General features: G+C 46.2%; 1 protein-coding gene across 1 annotated transcript in view; it reads right to left on the bottom strand.

Moving 5' to 3' along the window:
* Positions 1 to 26,287, bottom strand: part of CYCS (cytochrome c, somatic) — a 354,370-nt gene extending 328,083 nt beyond the window's left edge. Inside the window, exon 1 of the mRNA XM_066318922.1 lies at positions 26,282 to 26,287. The gene's annotated coding sequence lies outside the window, so the exon portion shown is untranslated. The remainder of the gene's footprint in view (positions 1 to 26,281) is intronic.
* Between the last annotated feature and the right edge of the window lie 872 nt (positions 26,288 to 27,159).

The following is a 27,159-nucleotide window of genomic DNA, read 5'->3' on the forward strand; positions in this document are numbered from 1 at the left end:
CCTCTTTGCATGCTTGCAATTAATGTTGTGTTGGAATGCTGATCCAGACACTCTCCCAGAATCACAATATCTCAGATTCAGTGTCCTGCTCAAGGACATCCTCAGTGATTTGTATGAAGTGGAATTGCCTTTACAGGAGAGACCAGGAAATGCTCTTTCCCCCAGTGCTTGAGTTATGGGATCACACATCTCCCTAAAGTGCCAGAAAAGCCCTCTGGATTACTGAGTGCTCTGGATTTCCCTCCCTCTCACGTTTTGCCCTGAAATTCAGGTCTGAATCTGAAGTCTCTCTGGGGCAGCTGTGCCAAAACAGGGACATATTTGCAAATCATCACTGCCTGTCCCAAAATGCACTCCACTTTGTCAAAAAAGTACAAGACCTCCTGTGTCTCAGATTTGTTACCCAATGGTTACTGTTTTGTTTTCCTGTCATGACTGGAAAACTGGCCCCCCAGAAACAGGGATACACAGTAAAAAATATACTATGCTAATGGAAGTTTTAACTAAACAGAATTTGTGCATATCTATTACATTCATGCATCCCATAGAGCAAATGCCCTGAGACTTGCATCAACAATGGGTTTGATTCCAAAGAAATGAGAAAAAATTTGACTCAGCAATATCGGAATTCTCACGGCATTTTTCCTAAAGGTGTCTGCAATCTATTCTTCAGCTAATACTCCTGACTACACGCATAGCTCTAACAGACTGGGACCATAAAAGGGCCTTAAGTCTGAGAATCTGGATAGCCCCTCATTGCTGAATCACACTCACTACTGTACCTGGATTAATAAGAACTAAATTAGCCCATTCCACCAAAAACCAAAGGAGATTGTTTTGCACTGGACCTAGGAGTCATGAACTAAAGAACATCCACTTTCACATTTTGAATATGAGCTGCATTATTTCAATGTGACTCTTTTTTTTCAAGATTTTTGGCCATTAGCTCTGCATGAATACAGAAAATCATTATTCATAATTTGTACTTATTGTTGTCCCATCTCTGTTACTTAAGTTAGGAGGCAAAGCCATGCTATATGGCCAATCACAAGTAATACATAAAGAAGAGTTAATGAGAAAACTTCTTGTCTGAAAATTATTGATCCAAATTTCATAGCAAAAACATTTAAATATTGACTACAGCCATGGCTAATATGACTGGTTGGTTCATGGAGGATTCTCTCAAGCTGCACAATTTTATTAATATATGAATGACTAACAATTTCTCTATAAAAATATATTAAAACTGCCAGATCTTAAAAAGTCAGACAAATCCTCCATTTTTCTGTTCGCAAACTCTGTAAATCCCTTTGCAGAAGATCCCAGACCTCAGCTGCATTCCTCAAGGATTTACAGGGCACCAGAGGAACAGCAATCTGCTGCAAATGAATATGTGCATTCAAAAGTATATGGAGGCTTTTCCAGCTTTTCACGTACTTCACTCAGAATTATCTTCCTGAAGGCACTGGATGTATTTGCAAGGGCAAATTTAATCGTTGTTCCACCCTGCCCCTTCACAGCACATCCATTGTGTCTTGTTGATGGGAATAACTGCCATGCAACTAGAGGTGAAAGAAACAGTGGCTGGAATATTGGAGGGAACTCACAAAATCAGGGAGAAACCCCCACACATACTTAGTAAGATTTACTCCTCCTGCAATAATACAAACTAGGGCTGTGGATCAGATTCTGATCTCAGTTACTGCGGTCTTGATCTGAAGTACCAGCATTGATTTCAGCAGATCCTCCCGAGATGTAAGGCCCAGCCCAAAGATTGCCACTGATTAGTGCTGACTGTGTAACAGCTATTCCAGCACAAGAATTTATCCTAGAAAAAGTAAACAATGCTTTTACCAACACTGCATTAGGAAATGCTTTGTGCTAACATGCATGACGCTTAATAAGGTTTACTATTTTCCCTTTTCTGCTTTTTTGGTCCATTTTTGTACCCTGTCGTAATCCTAAATGCAAATACAGATAAGCAAATTTTATTCACTCTATCTAACATTTTCTCTTCATTTGCTCTAATATTTATAAGATGCAAACAAAAAGAAAAATGCTACGCAAAAAGCAAGGAAAAAATGCTACAGCATAAACGGATCACTACAGAATGAACACTGGATAAAAATTATTTTTCTTTCTTCCTATTATTCCACCTTGTGTTTTTTCTGGGATAAATTATTCTTCATATTGCATGCCATGTTTTTTTTATTTTTAATTTTCTGGTCAGGAATGAAAATGTCTTCAGATGTGGATGCTGAGGAAAAAAAGGGTTAATATGTTGTTAAGATTTGTCATGTTAAGTAGAAATGGCATTGTTGCTGTACACAAATTTTTAGTGGAATATTTACATAGATACTAGGATAAGCTGGTTCAGGATTACAGGATCCACCTGTTTTTCTAATACCTCAGTATGAATTAGATTAGTAGGATATGATTTATTTGGGTCAATAGGAAAAGATCTTCTCAGTTGTCCTGGAGATTTGAAAAACTAAAACGGCCACTGCCTTATTTTGCACTACAGGTTCTAAAGAAATCTCTCCACTCTTCTGAACCAATGTTTTAAAAAGGAAAAGGCTGCAAGAATCTTTCTTGCTCTTCCCTCTTCTGTCTCTCTACATGAATTGTCTCCAGTAGTATTGACAGCCAAAAGAAAAGATGATCAAACATTTTTCTTGAGAAAAAAATTTGACAAGCACAAGGAAAAAACAACATAGGTCAGGTTTTTCCTTTAAAAAAATCAGGAAATAAATAATAATAATAATATTTAAAACCCAAACAATAAAATACAGCACCTGTTTTCTTTCAAAAAAAATTTTGTTACTCACACAAAATGCTTTGCCTTGACTGAGTTTTTCTCCTCTTTCTTGACAAAAATGTTGAAACTTCCCCAAAATAAGGAAGTTTTCAGAGATGGTGTCAACATCAAGTTTCCTGGTGAAAACCAGTTTAACGAAAATGTCAGTGAGGCTGTCGGCAGAGCGAGTAGGGAGGAATGGTGAGGAAGCAACAGTAGGTGGTTGTGTTTTTTCTGGAAGGGCAGTGCAGGACATGGCAGGGGCAGGCTGAGCTGCTCAGACCTTTGCCTACACTGCCTGCACATCAGCTGCTCCAGCTGTGCTCTCCCCACGCCTCCCACTGCCCCTGCTAACAGTGGGATTTCAGCCTGATTTCAGGGAGACTGGCTGTGAGCTCTTGCCTTGTCTAGCAGCCTTGGCAAGAGGTCTGCAAGAGCTTAAGGTGGCTTTTGGAGCAATCCATCACGGAGTATTAGCAGCAGAGCACTGGATGTCAACACAGGAAAACGAGGCAATGTTGGTGCTAGAGGAAGTGTGGAGGGTATGGTGAACACAGCACCAGGGATGAACACGAATATACAGACCAGGAATAACAGAGTGAGGAGATATGGGGAGGGCATAGATACTTCCACATTGTTTGACCATATACTCAGTACTAGGTGATATTTGGGGTGGGTGGAGCAGGGGGCAGAAGAGCATACTCCTTCAGTTCCTTCACGTGCCAGAGCTCAGACACGTAAATACGGCAAACAGCATGCTTCTAATGATCAATATATAAATAAATAGAAATTTCTTGCATGGTTTGGCCAGGCAGAGATTGGACTTCCCCAACCAAAACAGACCTCCCTCTCCCCCCAAAATATGTGGAAAATGAAGCAGTTTTAAAGTCCCACATACTGAGTATACCTTTCTTATGTTACAGGCTGCTGCCTTTTTCCAACCCAACACATGGTAGGAATTATATTTAAATAAAGATTTAACACTCATAATGGTTTCTTTTAATATTGCTGTAAAGTAATGGATCTTTTATGGGCAAATTTAAATGTCATTCCCCGACCTACAGCTGCACCAAACAGTATGGTACCGTTTTATGCAGCCATAACCACGGAGGCACGCTGACCATCAGTGCCTGTGGGCAGAGTGTGGATTTTATTAGCCAATATGAGCTGACGACCCGTGAGCAGAGTCGGTTTTTTGCATCTCGCAAAGTGAACCATTGTAAAGGTACCACCACATGTGGACAGTGAGCAGCTTCCAGCTCAGAACAGCTGAGCACAGCCTCCCTTCTTGGACAGCAGCAGATCTTTTTCAGCTTGTAAAGGTTTTTCCCAACACCACTACCTGTTCAGGCTTCACCTCTCCTGGCAGGGATGCAGCTGGGCTGGCTTTGCACACACTACTGAAGAGCTGGTGTCAGACCCTCTGTTTTTTCTGCTCACCACCTCTCTGAGCATCTGGCCAGCTGAGACAGCATTGGATTCTCTGTGGTCCCAGGCAGAAAGTCGGATTTTTCTCTCCCATCCCCACACAGGAGGGCTTGCACTGCTGCCTAATGCAGCCTTCAGCAGCTGGCATATGCAACAGAGCACAAGGCTGTTTCAGATTAAAACTAAGAGTCAAGTTCCCAGCCCAAGTATTACATGGCACAGATATCCACAGCTCTTTCCAGCCTCACAAGATGAAGCATTTGGTGACTTTTCAGAATTCAACAAGGACTTTTTTCCAGAATTTGTTGCTGGAATGGGTGCTTACTGCCAGTTTAAAAACATTCTTGACTTTTAAAAAAGGCAGGGACTATTTTGCTGCCTCATTTTTGAAACACTGTATTCCTTGCAGACAGAAGAAAACTGTCGCTTACATATAACCATTCATGGAAAATTACAGACAAGGTTGGAATGGGCCTACTTATCTTAAAACAATGGTCATTCCCCTTGCAAATGTTATGTCATGTTTCTGCTGCCGGAAGATCTCATCCCAAGAAATCTAAGTCATTATTTATGCATTTTCCTGACATAATTTCCATCCTTTTTTTAAAAAAATAACCTTAGGTTTTGATGTTTAGAATAAGTAAAATACTTAACAAACATCTCTTTAACAAGCATCATACCCAACCCTAGCCACTGGAGATTCCCCCATGGTCTCTATATTCCACAATAGTCAAGCTCTGCCAAAAAAAAACCTCTGGCAGATCAATCCTCCAGTGGAATGTGGGATCAGAAAATGTATCCAACCCCACTGCAGCACAGCCACTTGATAGAGCTCATTGCCATCCATGCAGCATATGAAAGAAACCTGTTATTTATTTCAGTCAGCTTCTCACCAGCCAACTAAAAACATCCCAAACTGCTTTTGGATCTTGATCCAGCAATCATCTCAGCACGTTTCAGAAAGATGTGACCATGAAATATTTTGGCCTCGTCCAAGATGCACATTCACATTGTTTGCTGTGTGTCTCACACCGGCATGGAGATGGCCAGGAAGAAATTTCCAGAGATACCTGTCCAGGGCCTTTCTGGCCAAGCAAGAGATCAAATGAGCAGCAGCCCTTTTCAGTAGATCTACTCAACTCAGTTTCATTGGTTCACTAAATAAATCTCAGATATTTATATATATATATATATTTTTACTCCTCCAAAAAGACATGAGAAGCAGCAAAACTCACTGCAGAGCAACAGAATTCAAGTCAGAGTCTCCTTTCTTGCCTTTTGTCTCATAGAGAAATGGACCTGATCAGGGATCTCAACACAGCGATTTACTTCAGAGAATCTTCTTTTCTTTGTTGGTTTGGGATTTTTTTCAGGGTGTTTTTTTTTTTGTTTTGTTTTTTGTTTTTTGTTTTGGGGTTTTTTTTTGTTTTTTGGGGTTTTTTTTGAGATTCTTTTTTTTTTCACCCTCTTGAACACATCAGCACACTCTGGGTTTGGTGATTAGTTTCATTTGAATCTTGCTTTTGGTTTGGTGTGGATTTGAATATTTTCTTCACACTTGCAGAGACTTGGAACACAAGAACGGCATCTCATTCAATTTAAAAATGTGGTTTCCTTCCTCTTTTTAACTGCAAATCATGCTGTGATTTACAGTAGCATATATTCAGAAAACTGGGCCAAGGCTTTTATAACTGGATGCTCCTAAAACCCTGTTTAAATTTTCTGCAGGGGAATGCTGGGGCAGCGAGGGTTTTTCTAAAATTAGGATTTATTTAAGAGAGACTGAGGAGAAACCCAAGAGCTTAACTTTATGCCCTGGTGTTGGAAATCTTAGCCTAGATTTACATTTTAATTCGTCTGTCAGCACAAGCTCTGGGTAATGCAGAATTTCACTTTTTCTTTCCTCCCACCTACTCATGAAACCTCAACTAGCAATGCCACCTCCTTTTCATGAGGAGCCTGGCACTTCTCAAAGGACTCAAGCTGCATGGAACTGTCCCTGTGAAAGCTGAAACCAGGAGAAAATTCCTGAGCTTTCAGATTTCATTGCAGAGCCAAAAAGTCGAGTTCATTTTGCTGTAATTCAGCATGTCTCAGGAGCCAAGGCAAAGCTTTTTTGTGAAACTGTGCTCAATTTAAGTGAATGTGGATGGAGGTGGTAACAGGGAGTAGGCACAAGCAATTCTACTTTCCTCGGTAGAGTCAAAGTTTAGCATAAAAATGCAGAGAGCTTTAGTATAGCTGAACTGTAAACTGCAAAATGTTTTATGTATCAGCATTTTGAACTACACCTAAATATAAGTGGAAGGAAAACAAAATGTTGAATTATGATAAATATTTTCAAGGAAGAACAGATTGTTTCTGTCCTGGTTGAATATACTTTTAGTCTTCATTCACACTGAGCATTCTGCTTCACCTTTGTTGGGGAGGAAGAAGCCATTGGATGTGTGAGGATGCAGTGAAAATCATCTGTGTGAAATGCTAGAGATGAACTCATAAAACCTTCTCAAAATGAAATAAACTCAATGTCTCTTTTAGCTCTGGCACCAGAATTGCTGCCTAAGCCCCAGGAAATTCTTGCTCTGCTCATCAAGGGGTAAAAGCCACCATGCTGGGAACAATACATATTCTGCTCTTTCCTTTCCATACCCCCTTTCTGCTCCTTCCTTTTCCTATCCCTGATGGTTAATGACATCCAGTCCCATCTGGATCACAAGCACCCTAAACAAACATATCCACCAAAGAACTTTTGCCCAGATAATTGACTTTGATGAAAATCCATTTCATGATGTTCACATTACAGGCCTTTTTAAGCCAGTCACTCATTTCTGGAGGTTTAGGCTCCAGTGGTGTGAAGACAAGTGTATATAAACACACTTGCTAATGCAACACTTCTGCTACAGTGTCACTGGTGTTTGCCACCTTTCTTCCACAATTTCAACAGATGCAGATCCTTTCCAAGCATTGGAAGGCTGGACACATTCACAGGCCTTTCACACTAATGCAATCCTGAGAATTTTGGATAACAACCTGCCCATCACTGATGGCACACAAGGACAGAAAATGGTGGGGTGGAGGATGTGGAGGCAGCTGGTACAGATCTGAGCCCCACAGACCTTCATTTCTGCCCCAAGTCTGGATGATTTTTCGCATTTTCCTTGGTGGAGTCTAAACAGATAAATATTTCCACAGCTTTTCTGAGTATTTCCCCTTGAACAAAATGCAAATTCGCTCAAAAATTATCTTCAAACTGAACCAGTCCTTTATCCCTGTTTTCCATCTTCTGTTTCCCTTTTCCTTTTTTCACTTCACTTTCATATTTGGTGTCCTAGTCTACCAACATGCGTTGAAAGACTCATAGGCCAAAAGCTTCTTTTGTTCTATGCAAGGGTTCAAGCATCACCCTGGACATCCTGATCACAGGTCATTTCTTGTAGGTCTTGCTTCTCCATAGGAAAAGCTAATGTGTATTTGTGAATGGACTCCTATTTTTTTTCTTACTTTACGAAGGTTTGCATGCTTTTTGTGGTATTCTGGTGTTGAAAAATCCCTGTGCTATATCATATTTTGATATGATATAAAAGTACTGAAAAGTACCTATCCTGTGTCTCCAGGCTGTATCCTATTCTTCTGTCCTCTTACATCCAAGCCCTCAATAAGTTTTATGTTCACACCAAGAAATCAGTATTCGAGAAGAACCAGCTACCTTACTTCTAAAGTAGCCATTAGATGGTGTCTGACTCTAGATATTTTTTCATATTGGCAAAATTTTTCTGTGAATAAAGTAATACAAAATATCAGGAAAATATTATCATTTTCCATATATTTATACCTCTCATTACAACAAGTAAATTTTTATCCAGAATGTGATCACAACCAGTGATGTTATCAAAGATAACCAAATCTTCTGTGATGTAGCATGACTCCCTCGGTTATCTCTGCCTCATGTGTTCTCCCTCCCAGTGATCAAGTTCCCAGGCTATCCCATGTGACAGCATCATGCCAAGAGATCCTTGAACTTCCCTGCCCATTCCTATAATGGCCCTGTGGACTTAGTGGCAGCAAATCCATCCAGGTAGAAGACTCAAAAATAAATAACGCTCACAGATCAAGCTGAGTAGCAAGCTTGCATTAGTCAGTGACCTAAACAAAAGCCAAAAGGAAAAAGTATTATACCCAGATGAATTTTTGCTTTTCAGGCCACTAGCTACAGAATGGCTTTTTCCCTCCCCATTATTTCCCAGAGTCAAGTGCAGGTGTGGAGGAACTGAGGGCTGGACCTCATTGTGAGTATGTTGAGGGAAGAGTGTAAAAAAACAGGGTTTCAGCACACTGCTAAAAGGAAAGCAGTAAAAGATTGGTCACTAACTGTCTATAATGCCCTGGAGACATTTTGAAGGATGTTACATTGAGACCAGTATCAGCATCACATAGATGAAGGCCGTGGGCATCACCTGGTTAATTTTCACTGTGACTTAAATTATCCAAGCCCTCTTTTCTCCCAACATCCATTCCTGATCAGGACCCTCATATACAGACTTGATTTCTCTTCTCTGGCAGAGGACAATTTTTTTGTGACTGTCAGGCTCATGGCCTCAGAGATGAAGCAGGACTGAAGAGAAATTCAGGATATATGGGCAGACAGTGCAAAGATTCAGCAAATGCCAGGCAGTATCAGAGCTCTGTCTTTGGTTCCCTTTGAAAAAATTGGACATCTGCAATAATTTCCACTGCAAAGCAAATCAACACCTGCGAAAACCCACAAGGCTGGGGAGGAACTGAGAATTCATGAAAGTTTCTTTTTTTGAAAGATGTGTTGCACAAGGTGAGTCACCTCATCATATCTTGCACTGGCTCAAAGTTGAAGACGTCAAGGAAACTGGGAACCAGAAGAATTAACTCCAGGGCTTGTTTGTTTCTATATCTGCTCCTCCAGTTAAAATATCTTCCCAATAGTTTAGTTAGCAACCCGTGTGGAGTCACCACTGAGTCAGGCAGTGAGGTAGGGAGAAAGACAGACTCAGTCAGGGTAGAGAAAATGCCCAAGGATGAAGTAGGGCAGGACACAGAGAGTAGAAGTGTCTTTTTGCTCTGGGGTTATGCATTTCAGTGGGGGGATATCCACTAGTTTTCCAAACTCTCGGGTATACCATTTTGAGCAGTATGATAGAGAGGCATGAGGAGCTACACTGACATGGCAGCAGCACTTTCCTGGACCTGGGAAGCTATTTGAAAGTCTGACCATGATGATCTGTACACGGCTCATGTTTACTTTGGAGTGCTGTTCGGGAAGAAGTGCCTTCTTGCTCTTCAGTAACGAATTTGTCTCAAGATTTCCATATGCTGAGCAGTTCTCAGTGGGCCGATTCAGAAGGCTGTGGCAGAATGTCAGTGTGCCGCTTACTACAGAGGACCACTGTAACATGCTCACAGACCAGTCAGACCTTTGAGGGTCAGGCTGAGGTCCATCTGTTTACTCTGCCCATCCTGGACTCTCCTAGAAGATTTCTTGGACCACAGTGAAGTACTAGCCTTAACTGGTCAGGCAGGTGAACAGCAGTTTAACAGAGATGCCAAGTCACACTAGGCAGGACAGAAAAAAATGGAATAACCAAGGGCTGTGACAACATTAAGCCATTTTTGGGTGTTGAGAAACACCCCACCTGAAATTACAGAGCAAGACATCTCTTACCTTAACAAGACTTCATCTAAATACCTCTTGAAGGGGCTGAATAGATGGAACCAGTTCACCGAGCAATAGTGCAAGAGGGAGGGAATGGAAGATAATGGCCATGGGTACTGGGGCACCTCTCCCCAAAATTGTTGCAAGAGCTCTAGCAGCTGGAAAAGTCCCTCAGTTTTCCAGCATCCTTCAAAAGATCTCCATGAAGTACATAGTGTGTTACTCTGTTTATCCATACTGATGGATAAACAGATGAGAGAGTGCAAGATGAGACACTGATCTTACCCCCCTAGAACGTGTAGAAAACCAATATCCTGTGGTAAAGCTTCAGCCTTCTACTTCTCTTTTAATATAAGCTGTCATTACTGAACCCCAGTATTACCCAGATCTGTTTTACATGAGTCCTTGGCAAGACAATGTCAGCTGTACTTAATAAACAAGGCCTGCATTTATCGATTCAATGATGTAGTAAAGGGTAAAGTGTCATCTGGTGTTACTAGAACATCAAACCTGCACATCAGATGCCAGACAACCATCAGTTGCTGGAGAGCTACATTACCAGCTAACCAGAAGGAAAAACGGCATGTGAAATTTCCATGAGAAACCCAGCTGCTAACTTTTGAGTAAGAAATTGATTTCCTCTGTGACCAATCTTCCATCCCCTAAGCTGGAAAGACATCATGGACTTATGCTTCCTTCATGACAGCATCTAGTGTAGACTGGTTGTCCAATTCTGTCTTGGCCACAGCTGCCTGGGGCACCCCTCTGCATCCCAGAGTCATTGAATGAAGTGGCTGCTTTCCCATGCTGCTTCTGTGCAGGAGTCACAGGGGTGCTTCTCACTGGATTACTTTCTTTCTATCTTCTTTTTCCAGCAACCAGCGGTGAATTTCACTTGAAATAATACTTTGTTCTTTAGTTTTCCTGAAGAATGTATCAGAGACAGAAGTCACTATGACATCAAGGAAGCAAGATGATAGAGCTGCTGGGCAGTTCCTTTCTATCCAGAATGTTTTATCCAATGTGTCTGTTTGCACTAATGTTCTTCCAAGCCGAAGTTCTTGCAGCCTCTGCCTCAATTCCACAGAATGCTTCTGAAAAAAAAGGCTTTAAAAGTCTATTTACAAGCAGGATACAGACAAAACCAGGATAATCCATGAAAATTAGTGTCAGAGCAAGTATATGTACTACAGAGCTCACATCTCCTCTCCATAATCAGACAATTAATCCCCAGTGAAACTCCTGAGAACACTTTCAAGCAAAGAACATGGAAAACCCCCAGCTTTGAGGAGGGTACAGTTTCCCCCCAAAATGTGGGTTTGGTTTATGTCTGTTTCAAGCCAAAGCTGGTATTCTGCACACATACATACAAATCCCCACTAAAAAGAAATGCCACATTTTTGGCCAGGTATCCCAGTGAAATAAAACAGAAGTAAAATAGCAGTGATGATAGACATGGAGACAGTTATGTTACTCCTGTAACACCATAAAAGCATCTTGATTGGACCTCCATGTGTACCCTGCCCTGGCATCTTTGGGGAAGAATCTCATTTGTCCTTACATTCCTGACCTACCCTGTTACAGACCTCAGCCTGTTTCTTTTGCAGAGACCTTTTTAAGGGGCTGAGTCAAATTGTCCAGAGATGTCAACAAGTTGTGAGAGGCAGGCTCACACTGGCAGCAATTACCAGAGGGCAATGATCAATGGGGGTCTTTTGTTAGCATTACAGGATCACTATTGACTCAGGAAGGAAGTGCCCCCATGGTTTAGGCTGAGCTGAAATGGACAGGCAGCCTTGCCCTTGGCTGCTCACAAGCCACTAACCTACACTTATCTCATTAATTATTCCTGTCCAAATGGCAGCGATCGTTATGATCCACAATCAGCTGAGGAAGAAGAGGTCACAGAAAACACAGAGGCTCCATTTACCAATCCAAGGCATGTATCCTTTCACTTATTTGCATCCAGAGTGTTGTACGGCACTGGTGCTGTTCCTTTGACAAACAGGTAACAACACATGACAGCCACACCAGCTCTTTGCAAGGAAAAAAAAAAAAAAAAAAAAAAGGGTAGAGCTTACATGTTTTTCCACTTATAGATGTAAAACTACAAGGCACAATGACCTTGCTAATTGTATAGATGGGGAGGGGGGAATAGTGTTCACATTCCAGTGCACCCAGATTGCCTTGATCCTCACATACCTCTATCCCAAATTATGGCCAGAGCCATCAATGGTTTACAAGGCACTTGATGCACAATCCCATTGCTTCAAAAGTATAGTTTGTGCAAGGGAATTTATAGGAAGAAAATACATTTGACAGGAATAAAAGACATTTGAGGGATGAGGGCTTCTGGATGGAAGGATGGAGTCTCCTATTAAAGTCACCTTGCACTGCTGAGGGATAAATCACTCCCTCGAACATATTGCAGTCTGTTGTAAAGGCAGATGATTAGTATGACTGAGAATGAAACCACGCTCTGTTCTTACCCCCCACTGTGTTATTTTTCTCCCTTGCACTGAATTGTTCAAGCCACAGCATTTTAAATCAAGCTCTGATTTAAGAAAGGGAAGAATATACAAAAGGAGCAGTATATTCCGAACACACCCTGCCCTTCAAGCATATTACTCCCCAGCCACTGCAGAAAGAGGAAAATCACGAGCCCCAGAGGAAACCTTATAAATGTGCACTTGCAAAGTGAAGTGTGCCACGTGTACTCAGTTGGGAAGGGAAAGTCCCCAGCACCTCTGCTCAACACCCTGAGCCCTGGGGGAGAATGCATTTGCAGCATTTGGTTGCTGTGCCCCAGTCTATCCTGAAAACTAACCAGGAAACAGCAGACAGCCTCAGGAGTTCCAGGACATAAGAAAGGCCCCCACCAGGAAGCCATTTCCTTCTCCAAACTGCATTTGTGCAGAAGGGGATTTTTTCCCCTCTCTTTCTCCCCTCAGGGGGGATAAAATATGAAAAGAAGGGACTTTCAACATCTGCTATAGATTTTTATTTTAATTTCACTGATTTTTTTTTTTCAAGATTCTTATCCAGTGCTTATAGCTTAGGCAGTCTGTATTTTCCTGACAAACAGCTGTCAGACTCGGTACTGTCTGTTGAACAGAAATGCCATCAGCCTTTGACTGAAGCATTTGCAGTGGGAAAGATCAAGCATTTACAGACTGGGTTTATGCCAGACCCTACTGCACAGAAAGCATCTTACAGTCATCTCCTACAGCCTCAAGAAGTGACTGAGAGATGTAAATGGTTCATTCCTACAGCAATCTGCAACAGCAATTGGGTGGGAGATGGCAGAAGGAGAGGTGATGAACTCTGAAGAGCTGCATTTTTTTTTTTTTTTTCAAACACTCCCCACTCAGTGGTCTCCTAGCAAACAGCAAGCGAGTTTAGCAATTGCTCCTGTACTGCTACAGCAGTATGAGAACTGATGCTAAAAACATACTCAGGGTCTGTGTTTGCCTGCAAAAAGAGATCCCATTTTCAAAAGGCACATAAGGGAATTCATCATTCCCTGCTGGGTCAGGGCTAATGCTAACCAAACCCTGTCTAAGAGACCCATTCTCCCACAGCTAAAACTAGCAGCTTTTGTTCAGGTCACAAAAGATCAAGGATTTGTTATTCATATTTCTGCAAAGTACTCTTGCTCAGCAAAAGATGATCCCCGTTCCAGTGATCTTCCAAATACAGACCTCTTAATGGGAGTCCACCTCTTCTCCCAGCTAATGAGCAGCAAGACAAGAGGAAAAAGCCTCAAGTCATGCCAGGGAGGATTTATATAGTATATTGGGAAAAATTTCATCACTGAAAGGGTGGTCAAGCATTGGGATAGGCTGCCTAGGAAAGTGGTCGAGTCACCATCCCTGGAAATGCTCAAAAGGAACGTGGTTTAGTGATGAACTTGACAGTGTCGGGTTAATGTTTGAAATGATCTTACAAGTCTTTTCTGACTTTAACGATTGTTTGATTCTACTCTCAGGTAACACCTAAGGGGACCAGGAATGGGAAGCAGGGAGGGCACTTCCCTGACACTAAAGGTGTCTTCTGCCCTCCCAACTGCCATGTTGCTCCCTCAAGACTTTTCTCTGCGCATTTCCACGGGCTGTAAGTGTCACCAGTGATCTCAACAGATAGGATAAACAGCCACCACCGGACAGTGATGGTGACTAAAGGACCAAGTTACACGGACACATATTCACAGAAATCATTTTAATAGTGACAGGCTGGCTGGGACAGCCATGGTGATGGTGCTTACAGTCAGGGCAGCCACTGTGGCTTGGCCAGCTCCTCTACTCTGGCAAAGGGCAGCCAGCAGAGCAGGGCTGCTGCTGCAGCTGGGCAAGCCACAGCCCCCACCAAAGCCCTGTCAGCAAGTGGCCACTTCCCCATCACTGAGAGCCCAGTGGCTGGAGGAGGAAAAGCTCAGCCATGCTCCCAAAGCCGTGCTGTGCTACACTCTGCACACCGCTGAGCCTGCTTACATAAAGCCATTTCTTGTTTTCCTTTCCAGAAAGAGCACTGCCAATCGCTGGAGGCAGATGTGTTTATCAAGAAGTGTATCTCAAAGCCTGACATGAGATCTGCGGCCTCTGGTGCAGCTGAAAAACTCTGTCAACACCTTGGAGAGAGCAAGCCAGCGGGGCCAGCGGGGGACCAGCCGGGACCACAGTCCTGCCAAAAGCTACAAGAGGAGCTCAAGCCAAACAAACCTTTTCCGTGCCCTCTGTTCAGTATCTAGTGGGGGCATCCAAACCACAAATCAGCCAGTTCTTACGTGAAAGGAAAAGCCTTTTTTATTATTATTTTTTAACCTCTCCCCCTCATTTGGAGACCTGCTCTGCCCTTAAACCTGTGAATATATCACTGTATTAGGTCTGAAAGTTTATGTCAGAGGGATGTTGAAGTCTGACCATGCTGAAGATTGCCTGCTTAGGAAATAAAACACCCTTCTAGGGATCACTGCACTTGATGATCAGCCTGAATAAAAAAAATACTGAGGGGTAGAGTAAATCCTTCAAGCAGAGACCTGCCGGGTAGGGGAAGGGGGTGAGTCACGGGTTAAAGAGACTTTTTTGTTAATGCTTTCAGACTCTGTCTGCTGCCCCTGCGCTGCCACTTCAGAGAGAGCAGTTTCTGGGGGAGCAGAGGATCATGGATCAGCAGACGATCAGGATGAGAGTCGCCCACATACTCCGGGGGTTACTGCAGTCTGCACAATACAATGAGTTCTTCCACCACCTTTCCCAGAAGAACCTCCTCTGGAAGCAAGAAGGAGAAAGGCAGGTAATTTGCAGAAAACTAATTTCACAGATCCATGGAAGGAAAGAGAAAAAGAAGCAAGACAAGAAAAAGAAATAAAGAAATTCTGCTTTACAATGAAATGGAGTTCCTCTGAGTTACATGGAAAATGTTGCCCATATCTGTGCAGAATTCCACTAGAATTATTGCTTATCTAGTAATAACCAGTTAATTGCATTTGCACTCAGCTAAACTTCCTGAGGCAGAGAAATCTTCAAATCACCTCTTTTGTAATTCACTCTTTCTTCTCCACAACTCTTCACTCCAGCACCTTCCCCATCCCTCCTCCTTCCCAGGGCCCTGGGACTGGTGCTAGGCAAGGTGCCCAAAGGGAGCTATTGCAACTCCCCGTGGAAGAAGCATAGCTGGCATTCCAGGGCACTCATGTCCTTGAAGCCTTCAAAAATGACAAATAGCTGGAGAAAAAAAAAGTGCACACACACACAAAAAATGCCACAACTTTCACAACTGAGTATTTAGGAGAAGACTGGGGTTGTATGTAGACAGGTACAGTCCTGGCCCCCTCATGCATTTTCAGGGATCCCTGAAGCTGGATTCCAGGATGGAAAAGCTACTTTCTCAATCCTGTTTCATGTGCAGCACCTCAGCCTTCCTTTTTGTGGTTGTATGATGTGGGACACATTCCCCATTACTCCTGGTCCAGAGAGGAAAGCTCAGCTCCCGGGTTCATCCATGGACATGACTTGTTCTAGGCCTGGCCACAGTAACAATCCCTGGACTGTGCTACTTACACTTAATGTAAGGAAATTTGAAGGCGGTCTTCTCTGAAGCTTCCTGTTACTGTTTAGTTTACAACATGAGTATAACAATAAGCAAATCCTAATTATTCCTCGCTCATGTGCACATGGAAGAAACTAGGCAGGAGAATATCTTGTGACATCTGATATCACCAGTGGGATCTAAATAGGCAATAAAGACATGAAAGAAAGATACCTTTTCATAGACACCCTGTGGAAGTGCAAAGTATAGTGGGGTTTTTTGCATCACTGGGCTTGCAGGATACTCTCCTTTGGACCACCTAGTTTTCCTTGCCAAGATAAAGGTACAGAGCATGGGGCTAAACTTGCTCATTTGCAGTATCCTATTCCCAGCAGAAATTTCAAGATGGTTTCCATATTTAGTGTCTCCCCAAACTACTTAACTCTTGCCTAAGTCTGTTTGGATGGTTCTGACAGGCTCGGAGAGAACTGCTTCTGAAATTCAGGCTCATGAGAAAGACAGCTTTTTGGTTTCTCCCATAATGCATGGTTTCAGTTATTTTCCAAACCAAAAACCCCAGACACCAGAAGGTTTTTTACCCTTCTGCTCCCCCTTCCTGTCGTTCAAAGCTTTTGCATTGATTACAGTACTCATTCTCATGTACCTCCAAGAGCTGCAATTTATAATCTTCACACCAAATGAATTTCTGTTTAATCTTCACACCAAATGAATTTCTGTTTACAGTCTCACAGTTGGCCATAATGAGAGGGGCTTCCCAAATTCAAAAAAGCAGCATCTGCCTCTTGCATGTATTTTCCACTTAATAGAATACAGCAGCAGGACCAGAATGATCAAAAAATAGATGAAAACTTTTTTCCAGAGTTTATCCAGAAGCTACCTAAACACTCTACATTAGATTCCATGACGGGCTTTGTGTTGGCAAACAGATAAAGAACACATTGGGATAGATTTCCCAAACGGGTCCCATCAGCACTGTTCCCTTGACTCCATTCACACAGTATGAGTCTGGGCTGAGATATCTAAGACATAAGCACCATGACTAGGAGTTAAATTAGAGTCTGCAATTCCCATTAGTATTTCCTGTAATAAGAATCTTTGCTGGAGCTGCCATATCTTGGTGCTTCCTGAAGGACAAGTAATTATTGGCAATGTCAGAAAAAATCCTTCGGGATAGAGTCATGCACACACCTACTTGGGCACACTGGGCACACTTCTGCTGGGAGCTGGCTTATTTTTCTGGGTAATGAAATACTGAATGTCTGCTTCACAGGATGATATTTTATGCATGTAGATGACAGCACAGGCAAAATATCAGAATAGTCATTTTCTCTGGCTGGTCGACAACAAGGTTTGCAACATCCAAACTAAAACACTTTACCCTTTGGAAAGATCACATTACTGCCAATAGCCAAAACGTTCAAAACTGCCTGTCAGCCAAGCCTGGAGTAAGGCCAGAGCACCTCTGGAGCAGAAGCATTTCTGTGCCCATACATCACATCATCTCTGTTATCAGCCACTTCTCTGCAAGCTCACGGTGAGGTTTCTCACAATCCTTCTGCATCCAATTCACCAAGGCCCGGAGGAGGAGGATGAGAAAGCATCTGAGCTTCTTTGCTGAGTGTTTCCTGTTTCGTTTGTTTCTTTGTTTTGAAAAAGAGAAGAAAGAATCTGTCTTGAATGTCATGTATAGAGACTCTGGCTCTGAGACTGCTGCAGTGCTCCCATTCAGCTCCAAGCATCCCCAGGCTCAATGGCCTTTTATCCCCCGACCACTGACATGACAGAACTGTGGTTACCATGTCACCGGCAGCTATTGCAGCCTCGGAGGGATCAGGACCTCCAGCCACATGTTATGGACTCAATACATAATCACAGAGTCCCCCGAGCTCCACGATCACTCAGGCCTGGCAATGTAACCTTCGGAATGCATCTGCCCTCTCCAGCAAACCATTTACATTGTACAGCATGCACAAAATCTAAACATTTGACCATTTCTTTGTACACTGTTAGAAGAAACAGTTTAAATTTCAGCCAATTTATTTTGTCTTTAGCGAGCTACAGTTTGGCAAGAGCACTGTGAAATCACTGACAAAAAATTGGATCTATTTTACCTGCTCTAGCACACAAATCACAGTTAAAATGATGCAGATTTCTTTTCTTAATGTCAGAACTGTTTATTCTAGGGTTGACTACTTGAGCTTCTCACTCCCTTGTGGTTGGATAAGTCACCTGCTGGCGGTGCCCAAGCAGAGTTTATGAGCAGGTTGCTGGTGAAAACGCCAACAGAAAGCAACTGGGCAAATTTGCCTTTTGTAGCCATTTGGGGCCTCAAAACCCCATTACATGAGCAATACTGGGAACTCGAAGAAGCATCAAGCTGGACAAAGTGGACTGGTTAGAAAATTAAAATTCAAATTCACAGAAAAGACATCCCACTGTGTATCCAGCTCCAAGTTGTATATCTGTTGCCTCCTTTGTGTTAAAAGCTCTCTCCTGAATTAAATGCATGTGTTTTCCCAGGATTTCATAAGACTCCACAATTGCATTTAGACAACAGTAAGAATGTTCTTAGCTTTTTCAGCATTGTCTTGCTGTTTTCTGCGAGGGAAGAAACGTGAAAATCTTCCCAAACCAGCTGCAACAACTTCAAAAATTTGTCTTGGCATTTTTCAAGCTGCAGAAATGTTTTGGTTTTCTTTTTTAAGGAATTAATTCCCTTACTAAGGCTAGAATATCGGGGCACGGGTGTGAAAAACACTGCATGTTTTTCTGTACGGGAACGCGGCTTCTACAAACCTAAATTTCCACCAGCTTTCCCATTGTATTAAATAAACCCGGTGCCTCGGTGGAAAGCCGTCCAGGGGGAAGGAAAACTGCTGGAAACGCGGCCGCTCCCCGGTGTCTGCTGCCCTCCGGTGGCTGCACGCCGGCGAGCACAGACGGCTCCCATTATTCCCATGTTTCTACACATATATGTACATATAAACATGTACACATCTATACATGCACATATATAGGTGTATAGATGCGCATACGCACATATATAGGCGTGTGTATACATGTGTTTATACGTGTGTATATGTGCATGTATATATATATGTATGTGTATATATCCATATTTGTGTGTGTGTGTGTGTACATATATGTAGCATCGTGTGTCTCCTAACTAGAAATTCACCCTCGACCCTAAACCACCCCTGCACTTATGGCTTTAGGAACGCAATGCATAAGATTTGGGAGCGTCATTTAATAACACTGCAACAACACTCCCTTAACGAGAGGGGGAAAGTAACACCTCATAGCAAGATAGACACACGCACAAAACCAAACACACACATCTGTGGAAGGAAATCATCTGTGGCACAGCAGTAACTGCAAGACAAAAGAGGGGGGGTGGGGGATAGGGGGTTTGAAACTACCTTTTTTTTTTTTCCTTTTCTTTTTTCTGTTTTTGTCTATTGCTTGGTTGCTTTGTTGTTAGTTTTACACTTCAGCCTGCGTACTTCCCCAGGGAATCACTTTCCCTTGTCAAGCTTGCAGACGTGACCCTATGGGAAAGATGCCGATTTGTACTTTGTGCTGCTGCGTTGCCCCCAGCACAGATCTGGCTGTTTTCCGGCCAGCATTCTTCTGCGGTGCCTTAACTGCATGGAAAGGAGAAAGCCGACGGTCTGGGGAGAAGGTTTCAGGGTTTCACCAGTGCAGACAGCCCATGCTATAGAAACAAACAAACTATGCAGTGAAAGCATTTTAAAGTCACAATTCTCTGACTCTGTACGAAAGCAAAACAGACTAGAAAACAACAGGCTCTGTATTCAAAACCCTCAGGGTGCAAAGTGGCCTGAATAAAACCAAAAGAAATGCTTGCCCAAGAACAGGCCAGAAAGGCAGCGTGGTACTGAAGAAAGACTGGGACAGGCTTGGGGACAGAGGATTAGTAAGAGGAGGGGAGAAAATGAGTGGGGAGCCGCGGTTCAGCAGTGACCCTATAACGAGCTCATCAGCAAACACATCCATTTCACCACAGGGCATGCTTAACTCCCAGTGCGGTTCCTGGGAATGACCAGTGCACTGGGAAAAGAGAGGAGGGGGGACTAATTTTGCACAGGGTCAATTATTTCCGATTATTTGGAGATGGGAGAGGAGATTCTTTCCAAGCCCAGTGAGTAATCAGACTTGTGCAATGAAGTGTAGCATTTGTTTCTCCTCGTTACCATAGCATAAATATCCCCTTGGCCGTGCAACCATCTCTATTTCCCTGAGCCCTCCCCGACTCAAGGCCCCTTTCACTTCTCACCAAACTACGCAGTCATTTCTTGAGGGAGTGAATTACAGCAAGTTATTCCCTAAGGAACCTTCCTTATTTAGAGAGAAACCACAAGCCAGAGAAATCTGGGAGTGAAGAAAAAGAGATCAGGCTTGTTTAGAAGCAGCAGCTAAACAGCTGGGAGATCTTTCAGTTGGTTTATATTTCTAACTCTGTTTGGGTCTTGCTTTACAACCTCGAATGAAAACAAATCAGGATTGTTTCCTCCTTCTTGGAATGTCTGTTTAGGGTTTTAAGGGCGGAACAAGGAGGGGGAGAGGGGGAACAACTCCACATGGGTTCTCAGGAATCAGTGTTTTCCCAATGCCTGCAGCCTCTTTATCCCCCTGCTAACCTCTCCTGCACACATGCAGCCTCACTCTCTTCCAGCCACACAGTACAGAGACATTTGTAAAAGTGCTTCGTAAAAAAAAAGGTGGCTTTTCATCCTTCTCTTGGAAAACTGAAATGTTTTTCCTGTGTTGGGTCACTTCAGAATAAACTGTCCTGGAGCATCACACTGATTTTAATTTTTTTTTTCGGGTCACAAAAGCAGAATACCTTTCCCTCTCACCCCCTACCCCCTCAAAAGAAAGAAAAGAAAAGAAAACACCCTTTCGTAGTTCCATACAAATATCACATGTAATTGTTTCATGGGATTATTCCTAAATGCCGAATTTTGAATTCAGTAACTTTCCCACGTACATAAGCACTTGTGAGCTGTCACGGCCCAGCTCCGAGGGGCTCACACAGACACGACATGTCCTTTATTGCCAGCCGGCAGAAGCATAGCGTGATGTTTCTTGGCCAGTTAAAAGTTGTTTAAATTACACACTGTACGCAATGGCCTCAAAGTGCCTCATCTGCTAAACCGAGCCGAAGGGACTGCAAGCTCTCCTGGCGACAAAAAGGCAAACCCCGCGAAAGCGGGATGAGAAGAGGAGCCGGAGGAGAGAAAGGCGGCTGTACGCGGCTCGCCCGGGCTCGGGAATGGGGCTTGCTGTGACACTCCCGGACGAGGAAAAGATAGAAGCAGCTCCAGTGAGCTCATCCTTTAGAGGATAACTTCCCTTTTTTTACACTTGAAACTACACGTACAAAATAGAAACGCGCCCCCGTGCCTCTGTGTGTGTGTGTGTGTGTGTGTGTGTGTGTGTTTGCAGTCCCGGCGGGGGGACACGAGCACGCAGCCTGGATCACGCCCGAAACACTTTGGTAGGAGCCGGGATGCCGCTGTGGGCTCTCCAGGGCGGAGAGCTGGGGACAGCTCGGGCCGGAGCCCGCTCCCTGCACGGCACAGGAGCTGACGGGGTGGCCCGACCCGGCCTGCCTGCTGAATGCCTGTCTGCCCGTTCGGCGTGGGACCGTGCTCCAGGCGCTGCCCCGATCCCGCAGCCGCCGGCTCAGGCGACCCCGACCACTCCCCAAACCGGCTCCGGCAGCGGCCGCTCCGGCCGGAACCGCTCCGGGGCTGCGCTGAGCCAACCCGCGGAGCATCTCCCTCCCCGGGGAAAAGACAACCGGAGCTGGTTTGCTTTGTCAAATTAACTTTCATAATAAATGCCACTTCCCTTGGCCGAGGAAAGGAAATTTGCCCTACACAAAATTCGGGAAGGACAGTGAAGCTCCCGAGTGGCCGTGGACTTAGTTTCCAATTTTATTTTAATTTTTGCCCCACTGGGCAGATGTGGAAAAGTGTTAAAACTCATAAAGCATAAAGTCAAGCGTCTCAGCCGGCTGATCACCGGTGTCCCCGGGTTGCCCGCTGAGGTTCTAGATATGTCCTCCTTGCCTAGCGCGGCGGGCAGCCCCAGCGCAGCGGCCCGGAGCAGCCCCGCTCGGGCCCGCTCCGCCCGGCTCGGCCCCGCTCGGCCCCGCTCAGCCCCGCTCGGCCCCGCTCAGCCCCTCTCGGGCCCGCTCGCCCCGCTCGGCCCCGTTCGGCCCCGCTCAGCCCCGCTCGGCCCCGCTCAGCCCCGCTCAGTCCCGCTCGGCCCCGCTCAGCCCCGCTGGGCCCCGCTCGGTCCCGCTCGGCCCCGTTCGGCCCCGCTCGGCCCCGCTCAGCCCCTCTCGGCCCCGTTCGGCCCCGCTCAGCCCCGCTCGGGCCCGCTCAGCCCCGCTCCCCGCACCGCCCGCGCCCGCCGGGCCCCGGCTGCAACGCCCCGCGCGGCCACGGAGCGGCGCCCGCCGCCTCCGCCCCCCACTCCGCGCCCCCCTGATTTGCATACGCGGTGTGGATTGGTCAGCGTTCCCACATACGCCATCTCTGACGCCAGAGCTCCCCGGCCAATGGCTCTCTAGGAGCCCCGCCATTGGCTGCCTGCGGGGATGTCAATCAGGCGTAATTTGCATGCGGGCGCGCTCCCGCCGTGGGAGCGGAGGCGGGCGGGGCGCGGGGGCCCGGCGGTCACGCGGAGTTACACGTCACAGCCGTGGCACGCGCTGGCACCGCCCCCCGCCGCCCCGCCCCGCCCCGTCCCGCGCGTGGCGCTGCGGAGCCCCGCGCTACCGGCGCCGTGTGACGGCGGTGACAGCGCTCCGGAACTGCAACCCAGTGCGTGTGCCCGTGTTCCTGCTGTGTGCCCGCAGTGGTGCAGTTGTGCCGGCTACACCCGTGCGTCCGGCTGCTCCGGCAGCGGGAAAGCCGTGGGTGCCCCTCCACCGCCCCGGCCGGCGCTCCGCTCGCACGGCACGTTCCCCCGCGTCTCCCCGGGAGACAAGGGACAGAGGGACAGAGGCCGCGTAGCAGCTCTCCACCGTGCGGGGCAGCGCCGAGCGCGGCTTCTGTGGTGGGGAAAGCGACGCGGGGCTGAACACGGGCGGCAGCCCTTGGCTCGCTGCGTGCACGGGCAGCGGCGCGGTTCGGGCGAGCGGGAGCCCAGCTCACCCCCGGCCCCGCCGCGCACCGCGTCCGCTCCGCGGAGCCCCGGCGCTGGCGACACGTCACGCGTCACCGACGGGCACTGCACGTCACCCCGCCGGCCCCGACGTCACCGCCGGTAGCGGGCTGGGAGCGCGCTCGGACGGGGATTTACGTTCCTCGGGAGCAGCGCTGCGCGGGTGCCGGAGGGCCGACGGGGACTCATGGAAGGAAGCAGCCAGCCCCGTGCTCCCCGCCCGGTCCGCCCGCCTGTCCCAACGCGCCCCGGTATTTTGGGGGTCGGAAATGAGAGCGGGCGCTCCGCAAGGGCCGCACAGCGAAAGAGCTGCGGCAGCCGCCGAGGCGCGGCCAGCCCGCCGGCGATGGGGTGCGGCGCGGCTGGCTTCTTAGGCGTGTTTACAGAAAACACACACAAAACAAAACAAAAACCCAGACGCTCCCCGAGTCCCTCGCCGCCCTAATTTAGAAACAGAGGCCGGAGCAGCCCCCGAGCCGGGCGGCGTGACGTCACCGGGGCGGGGCCGTGTCGTCACGGCCGGCGGGGACCGAGGGCTGGAGCCGCGATCCCCCCACGGCAGCACCGGGACCGCCGCTGCCGCCAGGTGTTGGATTTCCGCCGCGGTGGCGAGTTGATGCTTTAATTGCCGAAGCAGCTCTATTTTCTCCCCTCTTTTTACTTTTTTTTTTTTTTTTTCCCCCTCCCTTTTTCCTCGCAAATAAAATAAACACAAGAGGGCGTTTCGAGCCTTTGATCCCGGCTCTGTACAGTAAGGAAAACAAACCGTGAACTTCAAAAGGGATGGAGCTTTTCTGGGGTTAATTTCGCTTCCTAAACGGCTGAATACGGCAATAAATCATAGCTTCCCTCCCCTCCAGGAAAGCGCTAATCGGAGGAATATGTCCCAAAAGCACCCTTCACCATCGGCAGCCTCAGAGCCCGCGTAGGCTGTGATCTGACGGATCAAACTTCATGCGGGAGATACTATAAATCAACAGGTTTCATAAATCTTTGCAGGCGACAGCTCCGCGGGGCCGGGGCGGGGGCGGGAGAAGGGGAGTGCCCGGCGGTAATGTGGGTACCGTGAAAATTCACTTCCTCGCAAGAATTGCATTAAGTAAACCTAACACCGAAATGTTGTCTGGCAATCTGTCTTGAAAAGGTTACAGCGTGTTAAAGATTTGGAAAGCTCCATAAAGCAGTAAAGATTATGAAGTACAGCGTAAAGGTTTATCAAATGACTTCCCGTGCCAGGACAACATTTAAACCGAAGGCAAAACCTGAAGCCTGTGATCTTTGGAGTCTGAACCCATAAACGTGTTTGAGGAGGGATTCTGGTTTCTGCCGCTTTATAGTATCGCTTCTCTAACACGTAATTGAAATCCACTTTTCAGGAGCCGATATCTGGTAGTAAAACTAATACCAGGCAATTAGACGCGGTGCTTTAAAACCGCGTCGGGGTAGATGCAGTCCGAAGGGGCATATATCCAAAATCAGGAAGCGAACCTGTGGCTGGGGAGTGGGGAAACGATCCTTAAACCCTCTTGTCGCGAGTCTGGGAGCAAGGGGAAGCGAGGGTGTGCTGGAAACAGCATGGAGGAGAAGGGGCACAGCAGCCCGGGGCGCGGGATAGGGAAGTGGGGGGCGACAGCCGCGGTGCAGGGAGCCGCGGAGGCGCCTCCGGGCTCTTCCCTCCCTGGTTTCCGTCCAGCGCTGCCCCTCCGTTCCCTGCACACGCACACACCGGCTCTGAATCACACGGTGTTTTTAAGGGGGTTCTTTGATCTGGCCAAGTGTCAGAGCCCCGAAAGCCGGGACTCAAATAACACGTCGTTACGGCAAACAAATTTCTGCAGTCAGCTTTATGGCTTTATTGTCTATGGCACGAATAAACTCGGGGAATTAGCAGGTTAGGAAAAAAAAAAAAAAGTTCGCCTATAATAAAATACACATCTGTTTCCAGGGAAAATATGGTAAAAAACACACACAGAGTCAAAACGTGGCTTAGTCGCCACTGGCTGTATGGATAGGGAAAAGTACCATCTGTCATTTCTTAAGTAGCCCTTATGTGGATATTTACATTTGCAATAGGCGTTCTAATCGCTCGTTTTACAATACTTAGTGTTGACTGTATTTTGCAATACACACATGCCAAAGGAAAAAAAAAAAAAAAAAAAAAAAAAAAAAGAAAAAAAAGAGGGCAAGCTCACGGTGTGTATACAATCATCAATTGCCTTGTCGTGAACAAGCAGGCACATTTAATGTATAGACTACCATAAAATTTATATAGGGGTAGATTTTTATGGGCTTGTGTATTAATAGTCTCTAATAAAATAAAGTTTACTCTGTGTGTGTGGTTTGCGTGCATATGGCTACGCTCACCGTCCAGTTCTCAGTGTTCTGGATAACCTGTGCTGGAATTATTAAAGGGGGCATATACATATACCCATTAACACATAGTGATAAATCAGTGAATGTCTGGGTTTGCCTGCGTGCGTACCGAGTTCTAATTTCCGAGCTGGGAGAACAATATATCAACTCCGATATTTCAACAAGTGGGGGTTTTGTGTGTCTTAAATATTTTGCAAGCCAGACTATGCAACCGGAAATAATGGATTTTCTATGAGATATTAAAGAAAAATCCATCATCCTTTCTTTTTTTTTTTTTCTTTTTCTTTTTTTCTCTTGGAAAGTCGTTAAAACTTCGGGAAATAAAATCCCAGAGATTTGCGAGGATATTAAATCGTTTCATTCCCTCTTTGCACACACGCGCATGTGCCCGCACACGCACACCGTTCCACACGCACACACATTTGTACGAAAGGACACCGATGGGTGTTAAACGATACGATTTAGGAGCTTTCTAGCCACAGGTTTATTTTTTCCCTAGGTATTGCATTCATATGTACTTAATTTGTATTTTATAGATAAATATTTTATGCGTCTTTATACATTGTGTATGTGTACGTGTGTTTAGCAAGAAATGTAGATTAATTGATTTGAGCCTCGGCTCCGTGGGACCCTGGCAGACCCCACAGGGGACGATCTGCGGGGACAATGGCCGTGCCTCCCGCCAGGTAGCGCAGCGCAGAGAGGCAGTGGGATGAAGGCAGTGTGTGCTGGAGGGGTTTCGGAAGGCGGACCCGCCTGCCCGGGAGCGGGGATCACCCGGCCTTTATTCCCTACCATAGCTCACATCTTCCAGGCCCTTTAATAAGTCCAAATATTTACCCTCGAGAGACACGCTTTATGCGGCTGCATGAGGGCTGGTAACCTTTGACAGGAGCCGTCACAAAACACTCCTCCGTAATGGACCACAGTGCGCGTACATCTAATTTATTGTGCTAAAAGTTATTGCAGGGGCTGCGGGAGGGGGTCTCGGACTACAAATAAGCGTTTTGCCACTGAGCGGAAAACACCGCCCCTGGGTCAGGCGGGCAAAGCCACAGGGTATCCGATTCGGCCCCATCATCCATTCCATGTGATGCCGCTTTCATGCTTTTGTGGGGGAAAAAGAATACAACAAAAAAACCCGCACCGGATACTGCAACGCGATCCCCGGTAATGCGGCGGGCAATATGTTCCCCGCGTATCTGATGAAGCGGAGCGTTGAAACGAGGGGCAGGAAATCGTGCCCGATTTAACGGGGAGAAGCGGGAAAACCTCCGCAGCCCCGCGTGGCGGCGGTGGCGGTGCCAGCGCCGGTCCGGAGCCCCCGGGAGTCCCGGGCTTGGAGCGGCGCGGTGCGGATGGAGCCCCCGCCCGCGGTGGGAGCAGCCCGGGAGCCTTTTAAACGCGGCGGCCGGTGCGGGCTAATAAGGGGGGACACTTCCAGCGGCAGCAGCACCCGTGGGGGCAGCGGGAGGAAGCCCGATGGGATATTACCCTGTTTGTTTTCCCTTTGATCCGTAGGAAATAGGTCCTGCACTGCGTGACCCATTAAACTAATAAGATTATAAAGATCAGCAAGAGGGGCTGGGGCCGCTAATGGTTCCCATCTGGGCCAGGTTTCGGCGTTATT

The sequence above is a fragment of the Sylvia atricapilla genome, chromosome 1, assembly GCF_009819655.1.
Source record: "Sylvia atricapilla isolate bSylAtr1 chromosome 1, bSylAtr1.pri, whole genome shotgun sequence".
Classification (NCBI taxonomy): domain Eukaryota; kingdom Metazoa; phylum Chordata; class Aves; order Passeriformes; family Sylviidae; genus Sylvia; species Sylvia atricapilla.